Source organism: Entelurus aequoreus, linkage group LG10 (genome assembly GCF_033978785.1).
Source record: "Entelurus aequoreus isolate RoL-2023_Sb linkage group LG10, RoL_Eaeq_v1.1, whole genome shotgun sequence".
Classification (NCBI taxonomy): domain Eukaryota; kingdom Metazoa; phylum Chordata; class Actinopteri; order Syngnathiformes; family Syngnathidae; genus Entelurus; species Entelurus aequoreus.
The window spans coordinates 57,216,058-57,239,559 of record NC_084740.1 but is presented as its reverse complement, the minus strand read 5'-3'; the positions used below and the strand labels follow the sequence as shown (position 1 = coordinate 57,239,559).

General features: G+C 38.0%; 1 long non-coding RNA gene across 1 annotated transcript in view; it reads right to left on the bottom strand.

Moving 5' to 3' along the window:
- Positions 1-23,502, bottom strand: part of LOC133658834 (uncharacterized) — a 74,086-nt gene that overhangs the window by 38,650 nt on the left and 11,934 nt on the right. Inside the window, exons 2-5 of the long non-coding RNA XR_009827539.1 lie at positions 11,766-11,812; positions 11,659-11,698; positions 11,546-11,599; positions 11,411-11,480 (exon numbers count right to left, since the gene is read on the bottom strand). This is a non-coding gene — a long non-coding RNA (uncharacterized LOC133658834). The remainder of the gene's footprint in view (positions 1-11,410; positions 11,481-11,545; positions 11,600-11,658; positions 11,699-11,765; positions 11,813-23,502) is intronic.

Below are 23,502 nucleotides of genomic sequence, written 5' to 3'. Positions count from 1 at the left end.
CACTCAGGACAACCACTGGACAAAAGTATTGGGACACCTAGGACTAGCACCTGCCAAAATGCGGACCCGTCCAACGCTGCTTGCAGCTTTAATTATTTATGAATTTTTCTAATCTGTTATTGAACAGTTTTTCAATGATTTTAGAAAATTGTGGAAGTAGAGAAACAGGTCTATAATTTGTAAATTGATGTTTGTCTCCAGCCTTATAAATTGGTGCAACTTTAGCTATTTTCATTTTGTTTGGAAATGTACCTGTTTGAAATGATAGGTTACTAATATACATTAATGGTCCTGAGATCTCTTCTATAACCTTTTTTATCGTTTCCATATCAATTCCGTTACAATCAGTTGAAGTCTTAGATTTACATTTTTTTGCAATTGTAACTATTTCCTCCTGTGTCACATTACTGAGGAACATGGAGTTGGGATTTGGCTCTATGGTATCATTATAGTCCTCAATTGGAACTGGGTCTGGAATCCTTTCTTCCAATTTTGGTCCAATATTTACAAAATAATTATTGAAGCTTTCAACTACTTCCTTTATGTTGTCATTTTTTTCTATTTTCATCTAAGAAGTATTGAGGGTAGTCCCTCTTAGTTCCATTTTTAATAATGCTATTGAGGATGCCCCATGTTGCTCTCATATTATTTTTGTTCCTGTCCAATAATTCACTGTAATATTCTTTTCTACATGATCGTAGTATATCTGTTAACTTGTTTTTATACTTTTTGTACTTAATTTCTGCCTCTATAGCTCTTTGTGCTATAAATTTTCTATATAGTGTATTCTTCTTCTTACAAGCATTTTTTTAATCCTTTTGTCATCCATGGTTGATTATTCTTTCTCTGCTTATTACTGAGTTGTATCCATGGACAATGTTTGTCATAAAGTATTATGAACTTGTTTAAGAAATGTTCATATGCTTCATCAACCTCTTTTTCATTGTACACATTGTCCCAATCTTGCTTTTGTAGCTCAATTTTGAAGGCAGTCATCCTCTTCTCTGTGCATAGTCTTCGAAATGTCCTTTTGTCTTCCATGTTCTTCTTGTAGTTTCCATCATATATTGTAAAAACTGGCAGATGATCACTAACGTCGGTTATAAGTGGACCACTTGTAGTGTTATTATCAAAATCATTGGTAAAAATGTGATCAATAAGCGTGGCACAGTGTCCTGTGATTTTAGGATATAAACTGATGCTGTGCATTGTATCAATGAAGTCATCAATAGACTTTTGCTTGTTGGGGTTCAATAAGTCAATATTAAAGTCACCACATAAGAACATTATTCTTTGACCATTGTCCATGTAAGTTGCCTTGATCCATTCTTCAAATGTTTCTATACTTGACTTAGGTCAGGGGTCACCAACCTTTTTGAAACCAAGAGCTACTTCTTGGGTACTGATTAATGCAAAGGGCTACCAGTTTGATACACACTTAAATAAATTGCCAGAAATAGCCAATTTGCTCAATTTACCTTTAACTCTATGTTATTATTAATAATTAATGATATTTACACTTAATTGAACGGTTTAAAAGAGGACAAAACACGAAAAAAATGACAATTCAATTTTTAAACATAGTTTATCTTCAATTTCCACTCTTTAAAATTCAAAATTCAACCGAAAAAAAGAAGAGAAAAACTTAAAAAAAGAATTTTTGGAACATCATTAGTAATTTTTCCTGATTAAGATTAATTTTAGAATTTTGATGACATGTTTTAAATAGGTTAAAATCCAATCTACACTTTGTTAGAATATATAACAAATTGGACCAAGCTATATTTCTAACAAAGACAAATCATTATTTCTTCTAGAATTTCCAGAACAAAAATTTTAAAAGAAATTCAAAAGACTTTGAAATAATATTTCAATTTGATTCTACAGATTTTCTAGATTTGCCAGAATAATTTTTTTGAATTTTAATCATAATAAGTTTGAAGAAATATTTCACAAATATTCTTCGTCGAAAAAACAGAAGCTGAAATGAAGAATTAAATTAAAATGTATTTATTATTCTTTACAATAATAAAAAAAAAAAAAATACTTGAACATTGATTTAAATTGTCAGGAAAGAAGAGGAAGGAATTTAAAAGGTAAAAAGGTATATGCGTTTAAAAATCCTAAAATCATTTTTAAGGTTGTATTTTTTTTCTCTAAAATTGTCTTTCTGAAAGTTATAAGAAGCAAAGTAAAAAAATTAATGAATTTAAACAAGTGAAGACCAAGTCTTTAAAATATTTTTTGGATTTTCAAATTCTATTTGAGTTTTGTCTCTCTTAGAATTAAAAATGTCGGGCAAAGCAAGACCAGCTTGTTAGTAAATAAATAAAATTTAAAAAATAGGAGGCAGCTCACTGGTAAGTGCTGCTATTTGAGCTATTTTTAGAACAGGCCGGCGGGCTATTCATCGGGTCCTTACGGGCTACCTGGTGCCCGCGGGCACCGCGTTGGTGACCCCTGACTTAGGTGATCTATATATACAACTGATGAATATGTTTTTGCTTTTTCCCTGACATATTTCAATGGTCATACATTCTAAGATATTATCTATAGCAAATGACATGTTTTTTACCACTTTGTAGTTCAGGTTCTTCATCACGTACACAGCTACTCCTCCTCCATTTTTGTTGCTTCTGTTGATGTAGTTAAGTTCATATCCTTCCAGATCAAAATCTATTCCTTTTTTTATCATCAATCCATGTTTCTGTGACAGCAATCCCTTTGAAGGGTTCGTTGATGTGTTCCAAAAAGTTCTTAATGTTGTTGTAGTTTGCATACTGCTATTAAAATGAATAATTGACAATTTGTTATCACATTTAATGTTGCTATTATATTGATCATCTGTATAATAAAAACAATTATTACTAATGTGGGAGAACACATTTGTATCTGGATCTATATCATTTTCCAAATCCTGGTTTTTGTGATCTTTGTCGCAGACATATTTTAGTTCCATATTTTCTTGTTCAACAATCTTTGATGTTGTTTCAATAATCTCTATAAGTGTAGGTGGATGCAATCCTGAATGTAGGTCCTCTTGTTTAGTCGTCCCTTGGAACATAGTAGTGTCCATGCTGAATTTAGGGGCTTGTTTTCTGTCAGAGTCCATTATCATCGTTGTTGTGGTAGCTGTGTAAACTTTAAAAATTGTCCAGGTCCTTGATGTCATGGACAGCAAGTACTCTTGCTTCTGGACCTCCATTCAGCTTGATGTAGATTTTACAGTTGGTGCTCCAAGTTCCCTGGATTTTTCCCTGCCTTCTCAAGTCGCGTGCTTTCTTGGCGATTCCAGCATTACGTTTTGTGAGATGCTCATTCATGTACACATGTGTTCCCTTCAGCTTCTTTCCCTGTCTCAGCAATGCCATTTTAGATTTTCTGTTTACGAGTTTCACGAGCACGACTGGAGTGGCGTTGTTGTTTCTTCCGTTCAGTGGGATGCATGTTTCGATGGTATTAATGTCAATTTCAATTTCTTTTGATTGCAGAAAGTTGACCACTTGCTGTTCTGCTGAGACCATATCCATTTCATCTGGTTCACCTTCATTATTCACAGCTTTCGCATAGGATCTTGGTTTAATTCGGTGCCCTGTCACGATGATATCATTCATTCGTTTATCCATTGTTGTTGTCTTCTTGAAGGGTCTTCATTTGTTTGCTCATTTCAGTGGCTTCATTATTTCTGGAGTTATTCTGAGTTTGCAGACTTTCTATATGTTGCTGCAGACTTTTCACATCTTGTTTCTGTTCTGTTGTTGCTTTTCTCAGATCTTTTTTCATTTCAACCATTTCTTCTTTCATTTCTTTCATATCTTCTTTCCATTCACCCATCATTTATTTCCATCCATCCATCATTTCTTTCCATTCTTCTATCACTTCTTTAAATTCATGGAATAGTTTTTGTAGTATCGCCTCTTCATTCCCATCGTGTCCTGTATCCAGCCTCAAATCTTGTTCCCAGTTGTGTTCTGTGTCAGTTGACCCCGAAGGTTTCGGGATTTCAGTCTTTCCTTTAGCTTTTCGCATCGAGGCAGTCGCTGACGTCAGTGCCTCTTATGTCTTAACGGCAGTTACTTCTTTAGCAACTTGCGGCACTTTTAACTTGTTTTTTCAACAATTTCGTACCTTGCGCCGTTCAGAGATCAATTTGAGGTGTCAGCCTGTCAACTTATATCACTCTGCGACGTCGGAATCACTTTAAAACAGCTGTAAACTCGCCGTAGCTTTTGGTAGCTAGGCAACCGCTTTGAACTGCGGGAGGCGCCGTTGGCTTGAGGCTAACGGCTCTTCCACTCGCCTTATTTCAGCGTATCAGTGCCTCTCAACTGACCAAAATCAGATGGAAGATGCCAGGTGACTCTCCTGTGGCTGTGATCGCAAATCAGTGGTCAAAATCTTCAGACTTAACAAAAACTCCGGTAGCAGAAGCGGAGCTTTTTTTCTTTGCGTCCTTTCTCATTGACAGGAAGTAAAGAGTTACTTTTGAAATAAAGTAACTAGTTACTGGTTTTTAGTAACTAACCCAACACTGGTTATGATTTTGATCAAATGTTTTAATTTTCAATTTAACTCTATGGAAAAACTCACAAGGACGCTGGTTAATATTAAATATGATAATTCAGGGTCAAACGATGTGTTTTGAATTTGTATGGGCCAAATGTTGATGAACCTTCCTTTTTTGAAGAAATAAGTGACATGTTGCAAGAACAACAAGGGGAAATTATTACTGTAGGGGACTTTAATGTTACCTTGGATAAAGTTCTGGACCAAAAAGGGACTTTTTCAATGGATTATCATCCTCAATCTTTATAAAAGATTCAAAATGTTATGGATGCATTAATTTAATTGATATCTGGAGATTCAAAAATCCTAGGTTAGTACAGTATACATGGAGAAGACAAAACCAGGCAAGTCGTCTTGACTATTTTATTGATATCATTTTCATTGCTAAACAAAGTGACTGCAATATCAATCGATGATACATTGCGTTCTGATCATAATTGTATAGGATTAAATATTGCAATTGGAGATAATACACGGGGGCCCAGATATTGGAAGTTTAATCAAATACTTCTACAGGATGATGAATTTATTGAAAAAACTAAGCAATTTATTACTGACTTATTTAAGAATAAAGTAGGATCATCAAATCCCCAAATAGTCTGGGAAGCCTTCAAATGTTTTAGGGGATATGCCATTGCGTACTCTTCATGGGGAAAAAAAAATACTTAAAATGTCAGAATAGGAATTAAAGAAAGAAATTGAGGATTTACAAAAAAACATTGATAGTAATAATAATCTAATTCATGGGTCACCAACGCGGTGCCCGTAAGGACCAGATGAGTAGCCCGCTGGCCTGTTCTAAAAATAGCTCAAATAGCAGCACTTACCAGTGAGCTGCCTCTATTTTTTAAATTTTATTTATTTACTAGCAATCTGGTCTCGCTTTGCCCGACATTTTTAATTCTATAGAGACAAAACTCAAATAGAATTTGAAAATCCAAGAAAATATTTTAAAGACTTGGTCTTCACTTGTTTAAATAAATTCATTATTTTTTTTACTTTGCTTCTTATAACTTTCAGAAAGACAATTTTAGAGAAAAAATACAACCTTAAAAATGATTTTAGGATTTTTAAACACATATACCTTTTAAATTCCTTCCTCTTCTTTCCTGACAATTTAAATCAATGTTCAAGTATTTTTTTTTTTTTTTATTGTAAAGAATAATAAATAAATTTAAATTAAATTCTTCATTTTAGCTTCTGTTTTTTCGACGAAGAATATTTGTGAAATATTTCTTCAAATTTATTATGATTAAAATTCAAAAAAATTATTCTGGCAAATCTAGAAAATCTGTAGAATCAAATTTAAATCTTATTTCAAAGTCTTTTGAATTTCTTTTAAAATTGTTGTTCTGGAAAATCTAGAAGAAATAATTATTTGTCTTTGTTAGAAATATAGCTTGGTCCATCCATCCATCCATCTTCTACCGCTTATTCCCTTTGGGGTCGCGGGGGCGCTGGAGCCTATCTCAGCTACAATCGGGCGGAAGGCGGGGTACACCCTGGACAAGTCGCCACCTCATCGCTTGGTCCAATTTGTTATATATTCTAACAAAGTGCAGATTGGATTTTAACCTATTTAAAACATGTCATCAAAATTCTAAAATTAATCTTAATCAAAATTACTAATGATGTTCCATAAATTATTTTTTTAATTTTTTCAAAAAGATTCGAATTAGCTAGTTTTTCTTTTCCTTTTTTTTGGTTGAATTTTGAATTTTAAAGAGTCGAAATTGAAGATAAACTATGTTTCAAAATGTAATAGTCTTTTTTTCCGTGTTTTCTCCTCTTTTAAACCGTTCAATTAAGTGTAAATATAATTAATTATTAATAATAACATAGAGTTAAAGGTACATTGAGCAAATTGGCTATTTCTGGCAATTTATTTAAGTGTGTCTCAAACTGGTACCCCTTCGCATTAATCTGTACCCAAGAAGTAGCTCTTGGTTTCAAAAAGGTTGGTGACCCCTGATCTAATTACTGGGCAACTGAATTCATCTACAGCCAAACAAGAGGAGTTAGCACACTTAGTTGAAAAACAATTATTTTAAAGTTGTGACTGCCATAGAGCAATCTGGATGAAAAAAGGTGAGAAGTGTTCAAAATAATTTTTAAATATCCTAACAAAAAATAGTTCTAAAAATAACATTTCCAAACTTAATAAAACAAATGGAAAGGTATTGGATAAACACACCACGTTGTTGAAAGAAATGGAAAATTACTTTGGAAATATTTTTTCTAATCCAGTAATCCCTCCTGAAACTAAAAAAATGTTTCCAGAAAATTATGAAAGAAAATTGAATTCAGAAGAAAGCCATTCATGTGAAGGCCTCATTAGAGAGGAATAACTTGTGGAAGCCGTTAAGTCTTTTCATCCAGGGAAAACCCCAGGATTAGATGGAATACCTATTGAGGTTTGACAAGTATTTTATAAAGAGGTTAAGAAACTACTGCTTTTGTAGTTATAATTACTCATATAAAACAGGTTTTTTGTCTAACACTCAAACAGAAGGTCTTAATTCTTTATTATTGAAACAGGAAATAAATTGTCAGTATAAAGACCCAGTTTATCTAAAAAATTGGAGACCAATTACATTTCAGTGTTACGATGCTAAGATCCTGGCAAAATGTTTGGCTACACAACTTAAGTCTGTTTTGTCAAATATTAGGGTCAGGGTTAGGGTCAAATATTATTCACCAAGATCAATCAGGTTTCCTACAAGGAAGAAACATAGGAAACAATATTAGACAGTTATTAGAAATCATAAACAATTATAATATGGAAAATAAAAGAGGAATCATTTTTGTAGCCAACCTGGAGAAGGCATTTGACAAAATTAGCTTAGATTTTATTTGTAAAAGCTTAGTTTTTTTCTATTTTGACAACACCTTATTACACTGGATCAAGACGCTATATATTAAAAATAACTGTAGAATCATCAATAATGGATACATCTCTGGGACAATACCTCTATTAAGAGGTATTTGGTCTTTGTCTCCATACTTATCAATCCAATCCAATCCACTTTATTTATATAGCACATTTACACAACAAGAATGTTTGGCTGCACGGCCATGTTAAAAACAATATTAAAAAACAATATTATGCTCCACCAATGACTGAATAAAAACAAAAAATAAATGAATAGAAAACCAATATAAAAATATTAAAAAAAAAAAAAAGATTAAAAACGATTTTAAAGGGTGAAACCAATTAAAACAGTAAAATAGAAATCAAAATGTATTTTAAAATACAAAAAACACAGAAGACAACAGAGGACAGAAGACCACACAACTCACGTAGTGTTAAAAGCCAAAGAATAAAAGTGGGTCTTAAGACAAGACTTAAAGGCCTACTGAAAGCCACTACTACCGACCACGCAGTCTGATAGTTTATATATCAATGATGAAATCTTAACATTGCAACACATGCCAATACGGCCGGGTTAACTTATAAAGTGACATTTAAAACTTCCCGGGAAATATCCGGCTGAAACGTCGCGGTATGATGACGTATGCGCGTGACGAAGTCAGAGTAACGGAAGTTATGGTACCCCGTAGAATCCTATACAAAAAGCTCTGTTTTCATTTCATAATTCCACAGTATTCTGGACATCTTTTGCAATTTGTTTAATGAACAATGAAGGCTGCGAAGAAGACAGTTGTAGGTGGGATCGGTGTATTAGCAGCGGACTACAGCAACACAACCAGGAGGACTTTGTTGGAGCGCTAGCCGCCGACCTCACCTTGACTTCCTACGTCTCCGGGCCACCAAACGCATCGGGTGAAGTCCTTCGTCCTTCTGCCGATCGCTGGAACGCAGGTGAGCACGGGTGTTGATGAGTAGATGAGGGCTGGCTGGCGTAGGTGGAGAGCTAATGTTTTTAGCATAGCTCTGTGAGGTCCCGTTGCTAAGTTGCTAAGTTAGCTTCAATGGCGTCGTTAGCACAGCATTGTTAACCTTCGCCAGCCTGGAAAGCATTAACCGTGTATTTACATGCCCACTGTTTAATAGTATTGTTGATTTTCTATCTATCCTTCCAGTCAGGGGTTTATTTTTTTGTTTCTATATGCAGTTAAAGCACAATGCTATCACTTTAGCTCGTAGCTAAAGCATTTCGCCGATGTATTGTCGTGGAGATAAAAGGCACTGAATGTCCATTTCGCGTTCTCGACTCTCATTTTCAAGAGGATATAGTATCCGAGGTGGTTTAACATACAAATCCGTGATCCACAATAGAAAAAGGAGAGTGTGGAATCCAATGAGCCAGCTTGTACCTAAGTTACGGTCAGAGCGAAAAAAGATACGTCCATCACTGCCTCTCAAGTCCTTCACTGTAACGTTCCTCATCTACGAATCTTTCATCCTCGCTCAAATTAATGGGGTAATCATCACTTTCTCGGTCCGAATCTCTCTCGCTCCATTGTAAACAATGGGGAATTGTGAGGAATACTAGCTCCTGTGACGTCACGCTACTTCCGGTACAGGCAAGGCTTTTTTATCAGCGAGCAAAAGTTGCGAACTTTATCGTCGATTTTCTCTACTAAATCCTTTCAGCAAAAATATGGCAATATCGTGAAATGATCAAGTATGACACATAGAATGGATCTGCTATTCCCGTTTAAATAAAAAAAAAATCATTTCAGTAGGCCTTTAAGGATTGGTTTGTTTATGAAGCTTGATGTGGTTTCTATTATTTTAGGAGAGATCATTGACAGTCATGACTTAGTCAATTTAATTATAGTACTCTGTAAAAGGTTTATTTTAAGGCCAAAAACAGATATACACTTAGTATTATTCTCTTTAAAACATGTATTCAGTATTTCTTAACTTTAGAAAGTTTTATGGTTGAAACCGATAATGGTGCCAAAAAACATAAAAAAGAGATGGGAAGTCCTCAAACGCTTATTTTGAAAATGTAATTTTGTTTACAGATATATGCAATGTGTTGTTGTGTTTCCTAATTTGAGTGGACATAAATGAAGGTGTGTGTTGCTGAGTCCGACCTGGACATAATCTGAACTTTACATAAATGCTTATTATGAAAATGTAATTTTGTGTATAGATCAGGGGTCACCAACGCGGTGCCCGCGGGCACCAGGTAGCCCGTTAGGACCAGATGAGTAGCCCGCTGGCCTGTTCTAAAAATAGCTCAAATAGCAGCACTTACCAGTGAGCTGCCTCTATTTTTTAAATTGTATTTATTTACTAGCAAGCTGGTCTCGCTTTGCCCGACATTTTTAATTCTAAGAGAGACAAAACTCAAATAGAATTTGAAAATCCAAGAAAATATTTTAAAGACTTGGTCTTCACTTGTTTAAATAAATTCATTATTTTTTTTACTTTGCCTCTTATAACTTTCAGAAAGACAATTTTAGAGAAAAAATACAACCTTAAAAAGGATTTTAGGTTTTTTAAACACATATACCTTTGTACCTTTTAAATTCCTTCCTCTTCTTTCCTGACAATTTAAATCAATGTTCAAGTAAATTTATTATTTTTATTGTAAAGAATAATAAATACATTTTAATTTAATTCTTCATTTTAGTTTCTGTTTTTTCGATGAAGAATATTTGTGAAATATTTCTTCAAACATACTATGATTAAAATTCAAAAAAAAATATTTTGGCAAATCTAGAAAATCTGTAGAATCAAATTTAAATCTTATTTCAAAGTCTTTTGATTTTCTTTTAAAAATTTTGTTCTGGAAAATCTAGAAGGAATAATGATTTGTCTTTGTTAGAAATATAGCTTGGTCCAATTTGTTATATATTCTAACAAAGTGCAGATTGTATTTTAACCTATTTAAAACATGTCATCAAAATTCTAAAATTAATCTTAATCAGGAAAAATTACTAATTATTTTTTTTAAACATTTTTTTTTATTTTTTCAAAAAGATTCGAATTAGCTAGTTTTTCTCTCCTTTTTGTCGGTTGAATTTTGAATTTTAAAGAGTCGAAATTAAAGATAAACTATGTTTCAAAATTGTATTGTCATTTTTTTCGTGTTTTCTCCTCTTTTAAACCGTTCAATTAAGTGTAAATATCATTAATTATTAATAATAACATAGAGTTAAAGGTAAATTGAGCAAATTGGCTCTTTTCGGCAATTTATTTAAGTGTGTATCAAACTGGTAGCCCTTCGCATTAATCAGTACCCAAGAAGTAGCTCTTGGTTTCAAAAAGGTTGGTGACCCCTGCTTTAAACAATCTAATTTCATTGACAACCAGATCTGGTAAAGATACGTTTTTTGTTTTTTTTTAATTAATAAAATAAAATAAGATAAATATATTAAAAACATTTTCTTGAATAAAAAAGAAAGTAAAACAATATAAAAACAGTTACAGAGAAACTAGTAATTAATGAAAATGAGTAAAATTAAGTGTTAAAGGTTAGTACTATTAGTGGAGTAGCAGCACGCACAATCATGTGTGCTTACGGACTGTATCCCTTGCAGACTGTATTGATATATATTGCTATATAATGTAGGAACCAGAATATTAATAACAGAAAGAAACAACCCTTTTGTGTGAATGAGTGTAAATGGGGGAGGGAGATTTTGTGGATTGGTGCACTAATTGTAAGTGTATCTTGTGTTTTTTATGATTTAATAAAAAATAAAGACAGCATAATGATGTACTACAAGGACAGAAACACATGTTATACTATCTTTAGAAGAAATTGTAAGTATTGATAAATACTTATGTACTATACTATCTTCAGAATAAATTCAAAGTACTGTAGCACTACAAGGACAGAAATATTTCATCTTGCTTGAATGTATGACTTGTATTTAACTCCTGAGTAAACACTGCCCCCTGGTGGACTCTTTCACCACATACCTTGTCTCTTTTGGTTCCACTCAGACCTTGAGCACCAGGAACACCCATCGGTCCTCTCTTCTTTGCTTCCCTGTCATATATGAGAACAATGAATAAGTATTGTACTTTCAACACAATGTATTGCAAAAAACTTACAGCCTTTCCGACTAATCCTTGTGGACCCACTGGACCGCGCTGACCTCGGTCTCCCTGCAGTTACACGTATGAGGTGAGTATCTGGAGTCAGTGTTATGGACAAAAGTATTTACCTCCGGACATGCCGGCATGACCTCTGGGACCAGGCTCGCCCTAGCAAGAGAAAAAGTGGTTAAAAGTGAAGTGCATAATGTAAAAAGTTTGATTTAATAGTGCTTACTTTTTAACTCCAGGTCCACCTTTGGCCCCTGGACTACCAGGTAATCCCTAGAGAGAGAAACGCAGCACAATCATACACATGTACTACAACATACTCTTTATTTAGGACCACATGTTACAGTGAATGAATATGCATTTTAATGTATAATCACCTCATGATAGTATTACACAATTCCCTAAGCCAGTGATTCTCTAACTGTGGTATGACAAAGAATGACATAAATATGCAAACACAGTGTTACTGTTCAAACTGTGGGCAAAAATATTCAATGAATACTTATGGCCACTACAAAACTGTATTTCAATGTTGGTCATTATGGTGGTACTTGGAGAGCAAAGTTGTTTTTCCTAAAGTGGTACTTGGAGAACAACCTTTACATGTTTGCTTTTAAAGTCATAAGTCAGGGGAACAAGCATTTAAACAAAGAAATTATTGGAATATAAATGTTGACACACGGGTGTCTAAACTTTTTCACCAAAAAGTCAAAGTATGCGGGCACCGTTTTGATATATTTTTATTTTGTAAAAATTTTTTTCTCAAAACAGACATTAAAGACAAAACTTACACAAACTCATACACCTGCTGTCATGCACATTGTGTCCAATCAGAAGCCTGACAAATGGTGGCATTACACCTCTTATTATTTTTATATTGATATACTAGACGTACAATGACATGTACATTATCTTTAACGTACACACAGCCCAGGGAACATTATTAAAGAGCGAATGATAGAATTATAACATGTTCAGCAACATGGTGATGTATTACATGTGCAGTGAAGTCCACATTCTTTCTAAAATCAGCACGCACTAAAGGCCTACTGAAAGCCACTACTACCGACCACGCAGTCTGATAGTTTATATATCAATGATGAAATCTTAACATTGCAACACATGCCAATACGGCCGGGTTAACTTATAAAGTGACATTTAAAACTTCCCGGGAAATATCCGGCTGAAACGTCGCGGTGTGATGACGTATGCGCGTGACGAAGTCAGAGTAACGGAAGTTATGGTACCCCGTAGAATCCTATACAAAAAGCTCTGTTTTCATTTCATAATTCCACAGTATTCTGGACATCTTTTGCAATTTGTTTAATGAACAATGAAGGCTGCGAAGAAGACAGTTGTAGGTGGGATCGGTGTATTAGCAGCGGACTACAGCAACACAACCAGGAGGACTTTGTTGGAGCGCTAGCCGCGCTAGCCGCCGACCTCACCTTGACTTCCTACGCCTCTGGGCCGCCAAACGCATCGGGTGAAGTCCTTCGTCCTTCTGCCGATCGCTGGAACGCAGGTGAGCACGGGTGTTGATGAGTAGATGAGGGCTGGCTGACGTAGGTGGAGAGCTAATGTTTTTAGCATAGCTCTGTGAGGTCCCGTTGCTAAGTTGCTAAGTTAGCTTCAATGGCGTCGTTAGCACAGCATTGTTAACCTTCGCCAGCCTGGAAAGCATTAACCGTGTATTTACATGTCCACGGTTTAATAGTATTGTTGATTTTCTATCTATCCTTCCAGTCAGGGGTTTATTTTTTTGTTTCTATATGCAGTTAAAGCACGATGCTATCACGTTAGCTCGTAGCTAAAGCATTTCGCCGGTGTATTGTCGTGGAGATAAAAGGCACTGAATGTCCATTTCGCGTTCTCGACTCTCATTTTCAAGAGGATATAGTATCCGAGGTGGTTTAAAATACAAATCCGTGATCCACAATAAAAAAAGGAGAGTGTGGAATCCAATGAGCCAGCTTGTACCTAAGTTACGGTCAGAGCGAAAAAAGATATGTCCATCACTGCCTCTCAAGTCCTTCACTGTAACGTTCCTCATCCACGAATCTTTCATCTTCGCTCAAATTAATGGGGTAATCATCACTTTCTCGGTCCGAATCTCTCTCGCTCCATTGTAAACAATGGGGAATTGTGAGGAATACTAGCTCCTGTGACGTCACGCTACTTCCGGTACAGGCAAGGCTTTTTTTTATTATCAGCGAGCAAAAGTTGCGAACTTTATCGTCGATTTTCTCTACTAAATCCTTTCAGCAAAAATATGGCAATATCGAGAAATGATCAAGTATGACACATAGAATGGATCTGCTATTCCTGTTTAAATTAAAAAAAATAATTTCAGTAGGCCTTTAGGAAACCATTTTGCATGTTTAAGGGAATTATAAAGCATTTAATCATGGATATAATGATATGGTACATGTGTAATGAAGTGTATATTGTCTTTAACAACAGTACACACTACAAGGATGACGTTACATTGTTTTTTTGTTGTTGTTGCTTGCACGTTGTGCACGGTCGCGCCCGGCTCAATCTAAAATAATGGTAGCAAGACACGTAAGTTAACTTCATGACTTGTCGTTAAACAAGGACTAAAAACATAAGATAATGTTGCACCTTTCTTATGACAGAGCAAAAAGTCTTGCTTGTCAAAGTTGTGCCATCAGGTGGAGGTTCCACAGCCATCATATCCAAAACAGCTGACTGTCAGGAGTGTCGCAAAGCCCATTTTAATGTGTCTTTTTTTAATTAATGTTGAGTGAAAATAGCAGCATATTTACGTTCAAACATACAATAAATCATCTTATAGTGTGTTTAAAGGCAGCAAGGCAGTGTTGTTGAGCTTGGAAATGACACAACCGTGACGTCATCTCAAGTCTCCGGTTGTGCCGTGTACATGCATACGCTCAGCGGAGAGTTTTGGAACTCTACACTTTGACCTGCGCTTGCAAAAGTCTGCATTTGTAAAGAGGACAAGAGGCCTAAACACAGAGATATGTATGTGTTTATTAGGTATCTCTGTTCAAGTGGACATGGCCTTAGTACAGGGGTCGGCAACCCAAAATGTTGAAAGAGCCATATTGGACCAAAAATACAAAAACAAATCTGTCTGGAGCCGCAAAAAATTAAAAGCCATATTACATGTGTCATGAGATATAAATGTAATTAAGAGGACTTAAAGGAAACTAAATGACCTCAAATATAGCTACAAATGAGGCATAATGATGCAATATGTACACATCGCTAGCCTAAATAGCATGTTAGCATCGATTAGCTTGCAGTCATGCAGTGACCAAATATGTCTGATTAGCACTCCACACAAGTCAATAACATCAACAAAACTCACCTTTGTGCACTGATGCACAACGTTAAAAGTGTGGTGGACAAAATGAGACAGAAAAAGTGGCATAAAACACGTCCTAGAAAGTCGGAGAAAGTTATACATGTAAACAAACTATACGGTGAGTTCAAGGACCGCCAAAATAAGTAGGAGAAAACTGCGCTCGCCAAATACTCGAATCAGTGAAGCATGTTTAATATAAACAGTGGGATTTATAACAATTAGCGAGGTTTGTGTCATGTTTGTCCTCCTACAGAAAACATTCTAAAACAAAAAAATAGATTTTTTTTCCCCTCATCTTTTTCCATTCTTCATACATTTTTGAAAAATTTCCAGAGAGCCACTAGGGCGGTGCTAAAGAGCCGCATGCGGCTCTAGAGCCGCATGCGGCTCTAGAGCCGCGGGTTGCCGACCCCCGCCTTAGTGTCAGCTTTGTGTTATGGATGACAAAGTGTACCAAAGTATTACAGTAAAGAAATAGAACATAAGTGGTTCAACATAGCACATTTGTGTGTCTATATTTTTCACATTTACTAATAGGGTGTCCAGAGCCGCTACGGTCGGCAAAATGGACTTTCACAAAATATTCAATATGAACAGTCCTGCAATGCGTTCACTTGTGGAAATGTCTAAACATAAACGCTAAATGTCCTCCAATAAGCACACACACAAGTTTGGCTGGGTAATATGGCCCAAAACTGATACCATTTATGCATTTATAGTCTGAATGGCGATATATGCTATATGTTGGTACCTGAAACAAAAGGTGATGTTTCCGTTATCCATAGGTTTATCTATATCCCATAAAGTAGGCAGGCACGGAGCTATTTCTTAGCGTGTGTTTATTCCAGCCGGCACGTTAATACATTGACACACAACATCCGGATTCCCATCATGCATTGCTTCAAAACTATGGCAAGTTATAATATCCAACATTTCCAGCCAGACAAACAATATTGGGGGCGTGCCTTAAAGGCACTGCCTTTAGCATCCTCTCTCACCTGAAAAGGAGACTATTATATATGTCTCAGTTATCCATAGGTGTATCTATAACCCATAACACGGTGGCCCAATGGATATAGTCACTCATGAACGGTCAGAGAAGCACGAAGGCGGCGGCAACGCATTATTATGGGCCAACCTGCAAGCAACATTCCGTTCTCATTTGCGGATGTTTTCAACAAATCCGTGAAGGATATGTTCCCGGATTCAGAGATCGCTCGCCAGTACGCAAATTAAAGAACAAAAGCTACTCAAATAGTGAAAGGTAAGTGGTTTATTATTTTTCTTTAAGTAAGCAGCAAGTACAGTACAGTTAGTAGAACAACTGTGTTTTCATTACTGTTTACTGTACTATATAAGAAATACTTTAATTTCAGTGAATTCTAGCTATAAATATACTCCATCTCTTAACCCCACCCCAATCTCCCGAATTCGGAGATCTCAAGGTTGGCAAGTATACCAGCATAGTACGTCCTCATTGGACGAGAAGGACGAGGCAGGAATGATGTCATCAGCATGCTTCATCCTCATTGGACGAGAAGGACGAGGCAGGAATGATGTCAACACCGTGCTCCGTCCTCATTGGACGAGAAGGACGAAGCAGGAATGATGTCATCAGTGTGCTTCATCCTCAATGGACGAGAAGGACGAGGCTGGAATGATGTCATCAGCGTGCTCCGTCCTCATTGGACAAGAGAGACAAGGCTGGAATGATGTCATCAGCATGCTTCGTCCTCATTGGACGAGAAGGACGAGGCAGGAATGATGTCATCAGCGTGCTTCATCCTCAGAGGAGAAGGACGAAGCAGAAATGATGTCATCAGCGTGCTTCATCCTCATTGGACGAGAAGGACGAGGCTGGAATGTCATCAGGGTGCTCCATCCTCATTGGACGAGGCAGGAATGATGTCATCAGCATGGTACGTCCTCATTGGACGAGAAGGACGAGGCAGGAATGATGTCAACACCACGCTCCGTCCTCATTGAATGAGAAGGATGAAGTAGGAATGATGTCATCAGCAGGCTTCATCCTCATTGGACGAGAAGGACAATGCTGGAATGATGTCATCAGCGTGCTTCATCCTCATTGGACGAGAAGGACGAGGCTGGAATGATGTCCTCAGCGTGCTTCATCCTCATTGGACGAGAAGGACAAGGCAGGAATGATGTCAGCATGCTACATCCTCATTGGACGAGAAGGACTGGGCTGGAATGATGTCATCAGCTTGCTTCATCCTCATTAGACGAGAAGGACTAGGCTGGAATGATGTCATCAGCGTGCTTCATCCTCATTGGACGAGAAGGAATGATGTCAGCATGCTACATCCTCATTGGACAATGCTAGAATGGTGCCATCAGCATGCTTGGTCCTCATTGGACCAGAAGGAGATGCCTTCACTCGTTAAGATATTTGAATAAAATGTATTATTAAATAAATTCAATAATCTTGCTTCGACTACAGTCAATGTTATTGTTCATGTTTGAAAATAATGCAAATAAATGAAACGAGCAAATATATATATTTAAATATATTGTAATATTTCTTTGTGTATTGATATTGGTTTTGAAGACAGGATTCACATTGGGAAAGAATCAAATGAGCAGCTCCTGGGTTTCTTTTGAAAGAAGAACATTATAATATGTTTGGAACACAACGTGAGGAAAAGATGAATTATGTAATTGGGAAACAAACATTGAAACATTCTCTAATGTTCCTCTGCTTAATTTCAACACAACAAAGTGTTAAGTTAAAATATTTTTTCTTTTTCACCATCATGGTAACACTTTCATCTCTTTTCATCTCAACCCAAAATACTTTAAGACCACAACATATTATATGGTGTAAGAATGATAAATTAGTAACATTAATTGACCTGATCTCATGGTAAACTGTCCCACCTTCCCTTTATTTCGAAAATCCTCAAAAAAATTGTTGCACAGCAGCTAAATGAACACTTAGCGTCTAACAATCTCTGTGAACCCTTTCAGTCGGGTTTCAGGGCAAATTACTACAGAGACAAAAATGACTAATGATCTATTGCTAACGATGGATGCTGATGAGTCATCCATGTTGCTGCTTTTTGATCTTAGCGCTGCTTTCCATAGCATCCATCATAATCACAGGCAATTACAGAGTCTGCTAGTCCGGGTGAGGAGTCAGTTAAAATAGAACTAGCCAGCGCCAGGCTGAATAATCCCTGTACGCATAGCAATTCTCTTAGAATAATACACAACTCACATAATGTTTTTTTCTGTTGTGACTGTCAGAGGTAGACATGCATTCTACTGAGGTGGCAAATTATGATGTGTTCAGTTTATCGCAGCACCAAGCAAAAAATCTGAAAATTCCCGTCATATCAATTCCTAGATATGGTCGAAACTATTAAAGTGCACTACGCATAATAAACGCAACATTATTAATATTGCTACTATGGATAATTTCAACAAAAACTAATCAAAACGGCCCAATACCTATTATATGGGCTTTTTAAACATACAATCATTGTCTCCCAAAACGTTATTAGTTAATGAGGTCATTAGAGACAACAATCTTAACGTCATTGGTCTTAGCGAAACCTGGCTCAAACCAGATGATTTTTTTGCACTAAATGAAGCATCTCCTCCTAACTATACGAATGCACATATTGCCCGTCCCCTTAAAAAGGGGTGGGATGGGTCGCACTAATATACAATGAAAACTTTAACCTTACCCCTAACCTAAATAATAAATATAAATCGTTTGAGGTGCTTACTATGAGGTCTGTCACACCACTGCCTCTCGACCTGGCTGTTATCTATCCAAAGTTATGATACTCTTGTATACTAATGTAATGTCCGATCATTACCTTATAAAATTCGAAGGCTATAGAGCGTTTTCTATTAGGGCTCCAGTACTCTGGAATGTTCTAGCAGTAACAGTTAGATATGCTACCTCAGTAGAAGCATTTAAGTCCCATCTTAAAACTCATTTGTATACTGTAGCCATTAAATAGACGCCCCTTTTTTAGACTGGTTATGCCGTTTCTTTTCTGCTCTGCCCCCCTCTCCTTCGGTGACCACAGATGACGCGCTAGCTGTCCAAAGTTGGGACCCAGGGTGTACCATTCATCTGTGCATCAGTTGGAGACTTCTGTGGTGCTGAACTGTCTCCACTCAAGATGATCTCCTGCTGGCGCCACTGTGGACTGGACTCTCACACTATTAACTAGATCCACTATGGACTGGACTCACACACTGTTAACTAGATCCACTATGGACTGGACTCACACACTATTAACTAGATCCACTATGGACTGGACTCTCACACTATTAACTAGATCCACTATGGACTGGACTCTCACACTATTAACTAGATCCACTATGGACTGGACTCTCACACTATTAACTAGATCCACTATGGACTGGACTCTCACACTATTAACTAGATCCACTATGGACTGGACTCACACACTATTAACTAGATCCACTATGTACTGGACTCACACACTATTAACTAGATCCACTATGGACTGGACTCTCACACTATTAACTAGATCCACTATGGACTGGACTCTCACAATAATATGCTGGATCCAATCAACGTCCTTTACAGTGCAGTCCCCTCCCAAGGTTTCTCATTGTCATCCCATTGGGTTGAGTTTTTTCTTGCCTTTATGTGGGATCTGTGCAGAGGATGTCATTGTGGCTTGTGGAGCCCTTTGAGACACTTGTGATTTAGGGCTGTATAACAAACTTTGATTGATTATGAATGAATAAAGTAATGAACAAATAACATTGTGTGAGTGTTGGTTAGTGTTGCGGTGCATGGTGTAAAAATGATAAATTAGTAACATGAATGAATCAATACATAGATAACATTGTGTAAGAGTTGTGTAGTGTTGTTGCGGTGCATGGTGTACGAATGATAACACATGAATGAATGAACGAATGAATGAAAAAATATATAACATTGTGTGACGGAACAGCGGGAGAAAAAGACTACAGAGAGGCAATGATGTAGTTAGCTGTCAGCGTGTTTATTGACAGCTCAGTATGTGAGTGCAGTGTGTGATTAGCTTAAAGAGATGTAGTGTGACTATGTGTAGCTATTATCTGAGCATGGTCACCAGAGGGCGTTGAGTGTGCGTGTTGAGATCGAGGCAGAAGTCCAAAAGGGGAAAAGCAGGCTCGGACGTCAGAGGGCAGGAGCGAGGCCTTAGTCCAGGAAGGCAAGAGGGAATCCAAAGGGGGTCCAGGTAGACGAGACACACATCTCGACGACGAGGAAGCTGGAGGACGACACAACACGAGAGACCGTGAACACGACAGGAAGGGAACACAGGGAGAGAGAAGGCTGGAGACGTGTTGGCTTACTGTACTGGTAGGAGAATCTACGTTCTGGCACCGGATCTCAAGACGCGCTGGCTTATGAAGGCTGGTCGCTCATCACGGGCAGGTGTGTTGATTGCAGATCTCTTGCGGAGGCACGCCCGCAGCGGAGAGGGAACGCCTGTTGGTGTGGCCCGCGGTGCGCTCAGTGTGCACAGCAGGAGGAGAGGCAGCAGGAGTGTGACCCATAACACATTGTGTAATGTTGTAGCAGTGCATGGTGTAAGAATGATAAATGAGTAACACATGAATGAATGAATGAACATTGGGTAAGAGTTATGTAGTGTAGTTGCATTGCGGAATAAACCAATATTGACCTTGTAGAGGGGGAAACACCCCCCCAATATTGACCTTGTAGATAACAAAAACCATGAGGAAACAAAAACCATGAGGACACAAATTAAATACATATTGACCTTGTACTGTAGACGACCAGACCCCCCAAAATGTATCTTGTAGATAACCAGACCCCCCAAAATTGACCTTGTAGATAACAAAAACCATGAGGACAAATTAAATACATATTGACCTTGTATTGTAGATGACCAGACCCCCCAAAATTGACCTTGTATTGTAGATGAACAGACCCCCCCCAAAATTGACCTTGTAGATAACAAAGACCATGAGGACAAATTAAATACATATTGACCTTGTTTTGTAGACGACCAGACCCCCCAAAATTGACCTTGTAGATAACAAAAACCATGAGGACAAATTAAATACATATTGACCTTGTATTGTAGACAACCAGACCCCCCAAAATTGACCTTGTATTGTAGATAACCAGACCCCCCAAAATTGACCTTGTAGATAGCAAAAACCATGAGGACAAATTAAATACATATTGACCTTGTATTGTAGACGACCAGACCCCCCAAAATGTATCTTGTATTGTAGATGACCAGACCCCCAAAATTGACCTTGTAGATAACAAAAACCATGAGGACAAATTAAATACATATTGACCTTGTATTGTAGATGACCAGACCCCCCAAAATTGACCTTGTATTGTAGATGACCAGACCCCCCAAAATTGACCTTGTATTGTAGATGAACCGACCCCCCAAAATTGACTGATATTTTCATTTATGCACCCCCCTCAACCAACTGTTACATCAGCCCGGAGCGCAGCCTGAGTAGAAAAACAAAAAAACAGGAACAAAGACACACAAAGGAATCTAGAACAAACATTTAAGACACACGAACACATAAATTAAAAATCATCCGCGGCAAAGAGGTGAGTTTTAAGCTGTGTTCTAAAAGAGTCCAGAGTGGTGGCGGACTTGACATTCAGAGGGAGCTTATTCCATAGCCCAGGTACCATCACTGAGAAAGCGCAGTCTACCTTTGTCACTAGGTTTGACCGTGGGACCTCCAGGGTCATCTGGTTGTCAGATCTAAGGCAACGACCAAGCCTGGAGCTGGTAGGTTGGTCCAGGAGATGTTTGATGTAAGCTGGGGCGAGACCACGGAGCGCTTTGAAGACATACGTAATGATCTTAAATTTCACTATGCGCTTCACTGGGAGCCAGGGAAGGGAGGAGAGGATGGGAGAAATGTGTTCCCTCATTTTTGTGCCTGTCACCAGCATTTTGTACCAACTGCATGCTATAGATGGTCTTGTCAGTGACCCCAGCATAGAGGGCATTCCAATAGTCCAGTCTGGAGAAGATGAGCATTAACACGACCCTCCGTAAGTCACTGGGGGAGAGGAAAGACTTGATCTTTGCTATTGTGCACAGTTGGAAAAAAAACAGGATTTCACCACAGATTTCACTTGCTTGTCAAACTTGAGATCAGTCTAATATGACCAAGGTTTTTGACGTGGGGTTTTTCAAGGGTGGCCAAACTTCCTAAATTATTTCTGATCTGACTGACTGAAATGGAGTTCCCGAACAGAAGAATTTCACTCTTGGTGTCATTGAGCTGCAGGAAGTTTTGTGACATCCACTCCTTTATGTCCCGCAAGCAGTCCTTCAAACGGTCCAGCCCAGAGGGATCGTCTGTCTTGAGTGGAAGATAGATTTAGTGTAGTCAGCGTAGCAGTGACATTTTATGGCGATGAATGACTTGGCTGAGGGGGAGCATGTAGATGGAGAACAGAATGGAACCCAGCATTGAGCCCTGAGGGACCCCACAGATGAGGTTGGCACAGCAGGAGGAATGGTTGGCCCTGTTCACAGAGAAGGTTTCGTTGTTGAGGGAAGACGTAAACCAGGACAATGTTAGTGATGCCGACCCCCTGTTGGAGGCGGTACAGGAGAATAGAATGGTCTATAGTATCGAACGCTGCACTGAGGTCCAGGAGAAACAGTGTAGCATATTTCCCAGAGTTAGTGATGAGGAGTAGGTCGTTTAACACCTTCAAGGAGGGCAGAGGCAGTGCTGTGACCAGCCCTAAATGCGGACGGAAACTTCTTCAGTGTGTTTTGTTGGAGATAGGGTTGCAGCTGGCTGAAGACAGCCTTTAACAGTTTAGACAGAAATGGTAATTTTGAAATGGGTCTGTAGTTGCTGGGGTGCATCAAAAACCTCCTTAAGGAGAGGGGCAGGGACAGGGTCCTGAGGGGGAGGGGATGGTCTCAAGGCAGCAGCCATCTTAGAGAGGGAGCTGAACATGGAGAAAGTGGATGAGCATCTCAGAGTAACAGCCAAGTCCCGGGTCAAAGGTGGGATGTCACTTCTGATGTTTATTTTATCTGAGGAAAACAACAAACTCATCACACTTTGTAGGGGATACATCCTGGATAACAGTGGTGGGAGGGCAAACAGAATTGATGGTTCTGAATACAATTCTGGAGTTTGGAGCATTGGTAATGAGACTGGCAAATAACTTGTCTCTCACCTTTAACCCCCCCTGTGGTAGCTCTTGTCTGTCCCTCAGTATCTCAAGAGAAACATGCAGGCCATCTTTCTTCCACCTCCGCCTGTCTCCATGCTCTTCTCTCTGCTCTGGTGGTCTCGTTGAGCCAAGCCATAGTCTTGGGTTTGGGCTTTTTCAGCTTGAGAGGGGCAATAGAGTCCAGAACAGAAAGGCAGTTGGAGTTGAACACGACCGTAAGCTCCTCTGATTCTGATGACAGCATCTCACCTGCCCTGGTGTTTTGGGTGGCAGTAAGAGTAGAGGAAAACTTGGCAGGTGTCTGGGCGTTAAGTTAAAGTACCAATGATTGTCTCTCTCTCACACACACACACACACACACACACACACACACACACACACACACACACACACACACACACA